Source organism: Lotus japonicus, chromosome 3, assembly GCF_012489685.1.
Source record: "Lotus japonicus ecotype B-129 chromosome 3, LjGifu_v1.2".
Lineage (NCBI taxonomy): Eukaryota > Viridiplantae > Streptophyta > Magnoliopsida > Fabales > Fabaceae > Lotus > Lotus japonicus.
In genome coordinates, this window is record NC_080043.1 from 5,793,144 (window position 1) to 5,803,220 (window position 10,077).

The following is a 10,077-nucleotide window of genomic DNA, read 5'->3' on the forward strand; positions in this document are numbered from 1 at the left end:
AAACGGTCCATCGATGGACCACCCTTATCCACCGTTCATTTTATAATTTTTAAAGGATGCGGTAAAGATCTGTTACCTTAGACTTGGCAAGCAAGTTTGGTTTATGTTTTTGGAAGAATTGGGAAAAATTGCATAAGGAACCCCTTTGTAGGACCCGGGTGTGTGACGTCACCGATCTTTGTTCTCTCTCACCCTCCCCTCTCTCTTGCAGACCTAGATCGAGTGAAGTGCGGCGTAGTCTTGGGAGAAGGGTGATTGTTGATTCGCTGGTGGGAGAAGGGTCTTCAGCCAAACATGAGAGAGGTGACTTCCGAGACCTTGTTGACTCGCTTCGCAGGGGATTAGCTTGTGATTGTTGATTTCTTCCCTCCTGGTTGTGGTGGATGCAAAGCCCTTCATCCTAAGGTATTATTCTTCTTCACCCTTGAGCTGATTCATTCATAGATCAATCAACCTCCATGAGTGTATTCATGGTTTTGCATTGTTTGTAATTGTTGATTTTGTTTCTGAGGTCGTTTTGGTATTGCAGAATTGTCAACTGGCTGAGATGAATCCTGATGTTCAGTTACTTCATTTGAATCATGAGGAGCATAAATCTATGTGTTATAGCCTTAACGTTCATGTTCTTCCCTTGTTCCGCTTTTATAGAGGCGCTCATGGTCGCTTATGAAGCTTTAGCTGCACAAATGCCACGGTTAGTTATACATACCATGTCAATTTTATTAAATTTATACTATGCATTTAGATGTGGTAGCATAGCAATGGTTGTTGTTTAGTTTAGGAGATTTGACATGATTGGAAACTCTTTTACAATTGATTTTGAAGTTAGAATCAATTGGCATGTTTGGAGAAGCTTCTGTGTGTAACTTATGGGTTTCTGAATTAATCCTGATGAAAGAAAAGCTGATCCAATCATACTAGTATGCTCAGTAGCTATGCTTTTTATTGGCATCTGACTAATTGTTCATTACAAACCTGAAGAATGCTTTCAACATGAGACCATTCGTTCAACATTTTTCACACTATTTGAATGATATATGTTTGGAATGCATGTGTTTCCTGTTGGGTTCTTCATGTACTCTGTTGAATCATGGTAATGATAGATTTATTATTGATCAAGTTGTGCATGTGTTAACTGATGTGAAGTTAACTGATGAAGTTTGATTTCAATTACAGATCAAGAAGTTTAGAGATGCATTGGCCAAACACACTCCCGATAGATGCAGTTTGGGACCAACCAAAGGATTAGAGGAGAAGGAGCTCCTAGCTCTTTCTGCCAACAAAGAGCTTTCTTTCACATACTCGCCTTTGCAGCCTGCACATGCCCCTGCAAGTGAAGAGTTTGCAACCGAAGCTGCTCCTGAGTCCCTCACTTTACCTTCATTGACCTCCAAGTCGGAGTCCTCGGAACAGAGAACCCTGACCACTGCTGTTATTAATGATGTGGCCAGTTTGTAAGCAAACACCATCTTTTGATTCCATGTATGTTTGGATTTCCGATGAACTCTACGCAAACGGGGGGAACAGATCGCTTGAAATCCCTTGTACAGAATAGGTTCGGTGAAGTTCCTTCGATTGGTATACTTTTTCAGAATGAAGGTATCATTGAATATCAAGTTACAAAGGGTGTATTCCTCCAAGGCAATTGGATTTATGTTTTATTTGGATTTAATACTAGGCTAGATAGTCGCTGTAGAAATATTAGTTTTGCCCTTTTTGTGTATTTGAGGAATCCCTCCCTACTGTAATGTCAGTTTATTTTCTAGTGGATGATCTCACTTGTATTCTATTTATGAGGCAGCTATATATAGTAACCTTTTTCTTCATGGTAAAATTGGGTTCCCATATGAGAGGTGTAATTTTACTTCTGAGATCACCGTTTGGTTTAAGAAAATTGTGGTTAAGTATGTTCTTATACACTGGAATACCCGTGCAAGCCGGGTTTTGTTGTAAATTCTAATTTTTTTTTCCTTTGACAGAAGAAAATGGAATGAACTATATTTATGATCTCATGGTTGGTTATTGAAAGGAGAATTGAATGAGAATTCATATGAATGGATGGATGAATGTCAAAAAAATGAGAATTCATACGAAAATGGAATTCATATGCTTGTTTTCCTTTTTGTATGAATGGATCTTGATGTCAAAAAAATAAAATAATTATCTGAATGGATATTGCTTTACTTGCAAAGTGAAGGAATCTTATATCCATTTCACCTGAATTAGTGAAATTATTGGAGTGAAATGCAGCCCACTTCATTTGCTCCTCATGTTTAGTATTAAGCAAAACATCAAAACACGTTGCTTTATAATTCCAGCCAGTTATCACCTAAGGAATTTAAGGTCAGTTCTGGGACATCAATACCATTGGAAATGGATGGTCTGTGTTGGACCTATGATGCATTAAGTGAAAATGTAATTGCATACACCTTAGGTAGAATGAAAATCACAAAATTTGCAAACACATTACACATGAAACTGAAACATGTCAAACATAATTAGGTAGAAATAGTAAGTGATACAAGTAGGCCATACAAGTAGGCCATAACAGTAAGTGATAACAAACAATATCTGATACAAATACACCCATATGTAGGCCATAACAGTAGAGTAGAATGCTTCCATGCATACTAGGGGGTAGTTCAATAAAACAACAAGAACATAAAATGCAAAGTGACATAAGCCGCTTATGACATGGTAGTCTAGTTTTTGTTCCTAAACATAGAACTTAATAAAAGTCTAAACGATCTAGTTGCGCACAACACGCAGGAGCAGTTCAAGTTCAAGTGGGAGAAAGGTGAAAATGAGCTTGTTTCCAGGGGACATGTATAGGTCCTTGCACAACTTATACCACCCCGTAATTAAATGGGCCTCATTCTTGTTTCTTTCAGCTCGAGTTATGACACAATCCGCAGCCAAGTTTGAATTCAATACCCTGACATGTAAAGATGTCATTCCATGAAGGTCGAGTTTGTGGACAACCTTTGCTGGTAAATTCTGCAACATTTAAATGGAAATTTATCATGAAATGAGTAGGTGCAACAAGATGTTGAGCTATCAAAGTAAAGAATCGTAAAAATAAGAAAAGATATTGAGTCGAACTTACCAAAGGTACTCTACCTCTCACATATTTGTCAGTTACAACCTTTTCCCATTGAATGTTTGGTTCACCGGCAGGCCCAGTATCAGAATCAGGATCAGAATCAGAATCAGAGTCAAGGATGATTACCTCTGGGACATTTTCATTTCTTGGGTACTGAATCTCAGGTCCATGATAAGCAAAAATGCGGATGTTAAAAGTAAGTGGGAGAATAAACTCAAAGTTGAACAATGCTCTCTCGGTCAATGAGTAAAAAGCAACCAACTCACGGACTCCATTGGTAAATGCAGGTTTGCCATTGTTTAAGCCTACTTTCACTTGCCTAGTATTTCCATTGGGGTTGACAACCATAACCTCACGACCATCAATTATGTGCTCCCAGTATGAATAAAACCTTGTACTTATGGAGATGAAATCCTACATTTAAACACGTTTTTTGTCAAAAGATTGATAAACAGGATTTTATGTTCATTGTTTGAAATAGAAATAACATTGGTTAACACTGTTGTATGATAAAGCTACGAAGATATAGGTTCCCACTATGGAGTTGAATCATTGTAACCTATTTGTAAGTGCATGTGCAGGTAATATTTCGTTTAAAAAGGTCTAACGAATTGCAGCACAAACCTAATCACAATCCTAATTTGGTTGAAAACAAAAGTTTGATGACATACCTGTTCTGGTCTGAAGTACATTCCGAATCCTCTACGAAAAGAATCGTCCCCGACTGCATTTGGAGACCCCATTTGAACAAGGTGGTGGTACTGCACAGAAAGGAAAAAAATTCGAACCTTTAATTTGGTATTTGTGCTAGACGACAAAAATGCATGCACGGAAACGAGTACGGTTGGAGACAAATCAGATAAAGTACAGTTTTATAAAGAAGAAGTGGACCAAAATCACTAAATCGCTACCACAAATGGAAATAATGAACAATAAAGGGTTTTCCTTTCATGCAAGTAAGGTAAACTACCAGGTTCCATGTACCAGAGCAAGGACCTTATCTTTTTGTGTGGGACGAAGAAGGTAGCAAAGAATCCGTGGGAAACGGCGGCACCAGTGTTGTCCCTTTCGTGGTGAAGCGTTTTGGATAAGACCCGGTCGTGAAGGCTGCTTGGAATGGTACCCGACCCAGTGTGGCAAGGGTTGAATAAACCCATTTGTTGTGTAGTGGGCCAGTTGGCGAATGACCTAGTGCCAAATAAATTTGTTTTACCTTTTTTTTTTGTTTTTGAAATTACTTAATTAAGTAAAAGTGTGTTTTTTATAATGGTAAATCCAAACCTAACATATATATATTGTGGTTTAGGAAATTAATTAATTAAAATATAAAATTGGTCTCACGTGCTTAGTAGCAATAAATTGGAGTTAAAAAAAATATAGAATTTGCGTAACCTTAATGAACCCCATCCGTTAAGAGCATCACTTCACTTAAGCCGCTTAGGTGGTGGTTCACCTTAATGGACCCCATCCGTTAAGAGCATCACTTCACTTAAGCCGCTTAGGTGGTGGTTCACCTTAATGGACCCCATCCGTTAAGAGCATCACTTCACTTAAGCCGCTTTGGTTTTCCGTAACCTTAATGGACCCCATCCGTTAAGAGCATCACTTCACTTAAGCCGCTTAGGTCGTGATTCATCTTAATGGACCCCATCCATTAAGAGCATCACTTCACTTAAGCCGCTTTGGTTTTGCGTAACCTTAATGGACCCCATCCGTTAAGAGCATCACTTCACTTAAGCCGCTTAGGTCGTGGTTCACCTTAATGGACCCCATCCGTTAAGAGCATCACTTCACTTAAGCCGCTTAGGTCGTGATTCATCTTAATGGACCCCATCCGTTAAGAGCATCATTTCACTTAAGCCGCTTTGGTTTTCCGTAACCTTAATGGACCCCATCCGTTAAGAGCATCACTTCACTTAAGCCGCTTTGGTTTTGCGTAACCTTAATGGACCCCATCCGTTAAGAGCATCACTTCACTTAAGCCGCTTAGGTCGTGGTTCACCTTAAGGGACCCCATCCGTTAAGAGCATCACTTCACTTAAGCCGCTTAGGTCGTGATTCATCTTAATGGACCCCATCCGTTAAGAGCATCACTTCACTTAAGCCGCTTAGGTCGTGGTTCACCTTAATGGACCCCATCCGTTAAGAGCATCACTTCACTTAAGCCGCTTAGGTCGTGGTTCACCTTAATGGACCCCATCCGTTAAGAGCATCACTTCACTTAAGCCGCTTTGGTTTTGCGTAACCTTAATGGACCCCATCCGTTAAGAGCATCACTTCACTTAAGCCGCTTAGGTCGTGGTTCACCTTAATGGACCCCATCCGTTAAGAGCATCACTTCACTTAAGCCGCTTTGGTTTTCCGTAACCTTAATGGACCCCATCCGTTAAGAGCATCACTTCACTTAAGCCGCTTAGGTCGTGGTTCACCTTAATGGACCCCATCCGTTAAGAGCATCACTTCACTTAAGCCGCTTAGGTCGTGATTCATCTTAATGGACCCCATCCGTTAAGAGCATCACTTCACTTAAGCCGCTTTGGTTTTGCGTAACTTAATGGACCCCACCCGTTAAGAGCATCACTTCACTTAAGCCGCTTTGGTTTTGCGTAACCTTAATGGACCCCATCCGTTAAGAGCATCACTTCACTTAAGCCGCTTTGGTTTTCCGTAACCTTAATGGACCCCATCCGTTAAGAGCATCACTTCACTTAAGCCGCTTTGGTTTTCCGTAACCTTAATGGACCCCATCCGTTAAGAGCATCACTTCACTTAAGCCGCTTAGGTCGTGGTTCACCTTAATGGACCCCATCCGTTAAGAGCATCACTTCACTTAAGCCGCTTAGGTCGTGATTCATCTTAATGGACCCCATCCGTTAAGAGCATCACTTCACTTAAGCCGCTTTGGTTTTGCGTAACTTAATGGACCCCATCCGTTAAGAGCATCACTTCACTTAAGCCGCTTTGGTTTTGCGTAACTTAATGGACCCCATCCGTTAAGAGCATCACTTCACTTAAGCCGCTTTGGTTTTGCGTAACCTTAATGGACCCCATCCGTTAAGAGCATCACTTCACTTAAGCCGCTTTGGTTTTCCGTAACCTTAATGGACCCCATCCGTTAAGAGCATCACTTCACTTAAGCCGCTTAGGTCGTGATTCATCTTAATGGACCCCATCCGTTAAGAGAATCACTTCACTTAAGCCGCTTAGGCCATGGCTCCTTAAATATTCTTAGAAAACTCTTACATAATGACATGATAAAAAAAATGTTTTAGTCATATTATACATACCGTAATTTGTATACTGTCACATAAACTTCGTGGTGACTTGGTGGAAAGTCATCATTCCTGTATGTGTCAGTATCTATGCTACTTTTTTTCTGTTTTACTTAACTAGCTTTGTGTCGAATTTTTTAACTGTCTTTTAAAATTTTTTTTTTTGAGAATCCCTTTAAATATTTATTTATTTTCTCTACTATTACTTAAATTTTCATTTAAGTCAACATTATTAATGATAAAAAAAATTCAAAAAACACTTATTTATGCATGCAAACGTTATAGAAATTCAGTCAACCTTATAAATATATGTCAAGTATATCAATTTTAAAATTATTAACGTAGCTTTTATTAAATTTTCAATATTCATGTATATCAATGGTCAATTTCATCTGCATTTTCGTTTGTATGGGCCATTATTTAATTCCCTAAAAAGGCTCCCCCCAAAAAACAACCCGCCCAAATTTTCCCTCTCCAATTGGCTTCCATGTGAAGCTAACTGATGTGACCCAACGCTGTGCTTCTGCAAAAGCATATATTCCCCTGCCATATAAACAGCTATAATCAGTACCATTCACGCGGTTTTGAACAAGCTTATTCTAATGGGAAATAATTGTGCTGACAGATTGGGTGGGTGGGGCCATTAATATTATTTAACCTATTCACACTCAAGGTACTGGGATTGTATATCTTACCACCTCCCAACATAACAAATGAAAACCTGAAGCTGGGATACTGAACTGCTTGTCGTTTCCCCCCCCCATCACATAATTCCTTTTCATCATTCCTTATATTCACCATGACTGGGAAAGGCAATAGGTTTTATGTTGTGTTCCGTGGGAGGAATCCTGGCATATATTTTTCGTGGGAGGATTGCAACGCGCAGGTGTACAAGTTCAGGGACAACAAGCATGAATGTTACTCAACCCTAGAGATGGCCCAGGCTGCATTCCAAAATTACTTTCAACAACAAGAAGTGAGGGAGAGCCCTATACTTCACGAGGAGGTTCATACTCAATGCTCACATGAAGTTTTCCCAGGCTGCAGCAGTGGGAACACACCCAACCTTTCTCAATCCTCAAGCAGTTCAAGTACACCGGTGCAACAAGGGTTCATGTTCAGTTAAGATGAGCCATCATCATAGTAACTTCATAGTAACCTAATTATTTATACGTTTGTGGGGCAATAACCTTTCTTCTATTGTGCAGATAAGGAATCCAATCCTGGACACGTTCATGGAATGTCACAAGGATCAAAAGTTTTGCTAAAGTTTAGCATGAAGCAATGGTTAATGGATGCTTGTAAGGTCCTTGGTATGGATCCACCTGAGTATTACCTGTATCCAACAAAGATCATCAATGGGTCACCGCACCACAGTTACATGTGCTATATAAAGTCACCCAAAATCAAAGGTAATCCTGTTGAAGTTAGCCCTTATGAGAGTTCACTGGATATAGCAATGGAACAAGTTTCACTACAGTGGCTAAGAAGGTTGGAAAACTCTCATAATTTAGCAATTGTGGACTACAACAACCACAAACTTGAATTGAACTATGAGAGGATCCAGAGGCTTGAGGTGGAGAACTTTGATTTAGTCATGGAAAATGCAACCCTTAAGCAACAAAATTTGGACCTGAGGAGTATGATGAACCTGCCTTGAATATGTAATTTAGTCCTACAGTTTGTAACACCTTTAATATTCCGGTATTGTAACAAACCCTTATTCTCAAACACTTAATCATGCACCGTGTTCACGTAAGGTGCTTGAGATCTAAATTTCTTGTTTGTTCATGTGTTGACTACTTGGACTACTTCATCTGCTGACTGGATTAAAAAGTAGAGTTATTAGTGGGCTATTTGGTTATTTGTTGATACCTGTGACTGCTTAAGTGTGTATATGGACTTTACATTAATCTTTAATATCAATTTAGGGTCATTTCATAGACTTGACAGGTTAGGATACTCATCAGAAATTGGAGATCTCAAACATCATACCACTTGTACCCATTTCAATATCCTCACCCCTTATTCGAAGGACCACCACGCAAACTCTGGATTCAGTTTTTGAAGTACCACTTCAGAACCAATTTGGGGGGTGAAGTTTGGAGGTTTTCTGACCCTTAATCATGTCAAGGTATGAAACGTCCATGGTAGTCATTTAGATTTTGTTACCAACCACGTATTCCGTCCGTTTCCGTTTTAAAAAAAGGTTCCATTTTTGCAGAGATCTGCAACCTGGAGGAAGAGATTCTATGGATGTAGACGGCCAGACCTCTCAACAAAGGAACACTGAGGCTGACACAGAGGAGGAGCACATAGAGGCTCAGGCACAGGCTGAAATGCATGAACTCAGGAACATGGTACCTTTCTATGAAGTCCTTACTTTTCTATTAACTCTTTAACTACATTTGTGTTCTTTTCACAAAGTCGTAACACCAAAAGTTCAGTTTCTTTTTGTATGATGTTCATGAGGACTTCTTTTGTGTTGACGAAGACAGTTGGCTTTCTATTTTTGTTCTTTTCACAAAGTCATAATACCTTTCTTTCTGTCCCGTTTGTTTCAATGACTTTTTTTTACCTCTTTTTCAAATGGAAGTTTAATCACACCTGCTAAACTTAAATATACGCTTGTGGGTGCTAACAAATCGTTGTATTCCTATATATAGGGGGGCACCCTACTTTACTTTTTTTTTAGGGGATTTAACTGATTTAATGTTCATTTTTATGTTCATGAATATTTTAGTTTGATATTTTAGTGTGATAAAGGTACAAGATTTAAAAGTACGTGGATATTTTTGACTCGGTTCATTTGTTCAGTGACCTTACTTATTAGTTTGATATGACAAATGAAGGGTTTTTACTCAGTTTGGGGGATCCATTGTACTATATCTGCTTTCATGTCACTGATTCCCGTCCATATTTACAGCTTGATCACGTAGGAAGACGTGATTTCCTAGAGGGTTTGTTCACCTTGCTGAAAGCTTTGAATAGCCTAATTGGCTACATGAAGGTCAGTTTTCAACACCTTCTGATTCGTCATTATATAGTGAACTTTACTTTACAATTTTTGTGGACTTAAACCTGTTCTGACCTATGAAATACCATCTTTACAGTCAATGAACAGGCATGTAGGGAAGATTGATGAAGAGATATCAAACAACACCAAGCTGCTAACAAGTCTGGATGAAAAATTGAATACACTCCTTGCGAATAAGGCAGTTGACACAAAGTCATCCCCCAACGTGTTTCAGGGAAGCTGTTCACAGCATACTAGTGCTCCTATTAACCAAACTGACACGACAACTGCAACACCAGATTGTGGTCCAGTAAAATGTGCATCAAGGATCGTAGGCAAGGATGCAGAAACGATTGATGGACTGAAGAAAAATTTGGACATGTGTGTTGACCTTACAAAATCTGATGACGATGAGCTGAATCTGAACGAACCTCTTAATGTGGGCCTTGCTAAGGACCAAGGAGGACCAAAGTCAGGGACTTTGAAGAGCGCAAAGACCCCCATCAAAGTCAGGAAACATAAGACACCATCAAGGGGTAAGGATGTGCTGAAAGGATTGGAGGTTGAGTTTGAAGTTTCTGAGTCTGACAGTGATGATTGCACAATTGTTGACACTCCCAACCAATCAACAAGAAAGTCTTTTGAGGGTAAGCTGGGTGCGATTAAAGAAGGATCAATGGTCAACA

General features: G+C 39.5%; 1 pseudogene; it reads left to right on the top strand.

The window, feature by feature from the left end:
* Window positions 1-261: 261 nt before the first annotated feature.
* On the top strand, window positions 262-1,458 carry LOC130743474 (thioredoxin-like 1-1, chloroplastic; annotated as a pseudogene).
* The last annotated feature ends 8,619 nt before the right edge of the window (window positions 1,459-10,077 follow it).